The sequence below is a fragment of the Tupaia chinensis genome, unplaced genomic scaffold (genome assembly GCF_000334495.1).
Source record: "Tupaia chinensis unplaced genomic scaffold, TupChi_1.0 Scaffold000146_1, whole genome shotgun sequence".
Taxonomy (NCBI): Eukaryota; Metazoa; Chordata; class Mammalia; order Scandentia; family Tupaiidae; genus Tupaia; species Tupaia belangeri.
This window is the reverse complement of record NW_006159616.1, coordinates 11,505,366-11,507,466: the sequence shown is the minus strand read 5'-3', so window position 1 is coordinate 11,507,466 and position 2,101 is coordinate 11,505,366.

Genomic DNA, 2,101 nt, shown 5'->3' with positions numbered 1-2,101 from the left:
TTCTCTTGCATCTCATTTAGTTTGGTCACTACAAATATTCTGAATTGCTTATCTGACATTTCCCCAACTTCCATTGTGTTCTCTGTGGGTGACGCAGAATTGATGTTTTCCCTTGGGGGAGAGACATTTTGTTGGTTGCTCTATTTCTTGTGCCTCTATGACTGTTCCTAGTCATCTGGTGATCTATATGTTCCTGCCTAAATTATTCAAGGTATCTCTGAGCATTCAAAGGAGGTATGCAGGAGTAGAAAATTGGTAATCCCTCTTCTGCTTGGTATCCCTGTTGCTCACCAGCACCCTGCGGTGTTGTAATTGGTCCTGGATGACCCAAAGTCCTCTTTGTTTCTAAAGAACAGGTGTGCCTGAAACTGAGCTGCTGAGCTTCAACTCAAGAACAGCAACAAAAAAAGATCAGAGATGCACACTATCCAAAATACTGAAGTTCTGAGAGTTCAAAGGTGAGTGGGGGAGGAGATGAGTCACAGGTCCAGGCTTTTAGGCCCTGCAGACACAGGCAGCCTGGCATCTGGCAAAGTTCTTCACTTTAACTGGTATCTGGATGGGGCAAGGAGGGATGCAAGTTTGTCTTAAAATCCCAAGACACAGACCTGAAGTCCAAAGATGAGTGGTGTGGGGGATGAGCCACAAGTCCTAGTGGGTAGGCCCTGTAGCCAGGCAACCTAGCATCCAGCAAGGCCCTGTGCTTGAACTGGTATCCCCTGGTGTGAGTTTTAAGCCCCAGGGTCCAGAACTCCAACCACAGTCAACTACATGGGAGTCCAGTGACATAACCATTATGCCATCTGCTGGTCTTAGCTCCAATAATTTTTAACGTGCAAGTCTTACACATCCTTTGTCAAATTTATCCCTGAGTTTTTCACTTTAATGTTTCTTGATGCTATAAATGATGTTTTAAAAAAATTTGATTGTTTATTTCTAATATATAGAAAAAAATTATTTTTGTATATTGACCTTGTAAAACTCACAATCCTAATAGTTTTTATTTATTTATTTTTATTTTTTATAGACCCCAAGGGATTTTCTACTGTCAGGTTGTATGTGATAGCTTTACGTCTTCCTTTCTGGGTGCCTTTTTTTTTTTTTTAACTTTCTTTATTGCATTGGCTAGCACTCTAGTATGGTGAGCTGAAGTGATGAGAGCAGACATCCTTGTCTTTTCCTGATCTTAGCAAGAAAGCATTCAGTCTTGTATTATGAAGTGTGAAGTTAACTATAGGTGGTTCCTGGATGCCTTTTATCAAGATGAGAACCTCCCTTTCCATTCCTAGTTTGTTGGAAGTTTCTTAAAAATTAGAAAAGAATGTTGAATTTTGCCAGATGCCAGACTGTCTCTTCAAGGTAAAGAGATTGTGGCACCCACCCCACCCACCCCGTTTCCAACTAATAAGAAAAAGGGCCAATGCGTGGCGCTTCTTACTGCCTATATTGAGACGGTCTTTCTGTGTGTTAATATACTGAAATAACATTATTTAAAAACCCTAAAACTCACTTCACCTTATAAGCTCGCGGGCTTTTCCTTTTTGCTCGGTAAAATGGGGCAATGACACGCACCTTAAAACTTACAGATGAGGCTAGAATGCACCGGCATAGAGAACTTATCTGGCTCAGCGACCAGGCACACGGTAGGCACTCAATATAAACCTGCTCCCGTTTTACAGACGGGTTTATAGACGCCGATGTTTACATATCCATCCTACCCACTGCCTCCCCCAAGCAGGAACCTCTCTTCATTCTTCTTTGCCTCCCAAGCACACACTCAACAATGACCTGAACGATGATCCAAAGCACGAAAGTAGCGGTCGCCTGCGCGGTTTGCTGGGCTCGTTTGGCAGGAACCGCAGCGCCGCACCAGACTCTGAAACTGCCGCTGCCAAACTCAGCGCAGCCCTAAACCTCGAACCTGACCAATCGGAGCCGCCCCTCACCGGGCCCGCCCCATTCGGAGGTGTCGGGATCTTGGAAGTTGACCAATCGATTGAAGAGTTCCGCTGTTAGCCCCGCCCCCATGTTGAAACTGCCGCTCTGGAAAGCTGGGTAACGATCGCCAGCATCTGACCAACCAGGGCGGCCAGACGAGGCC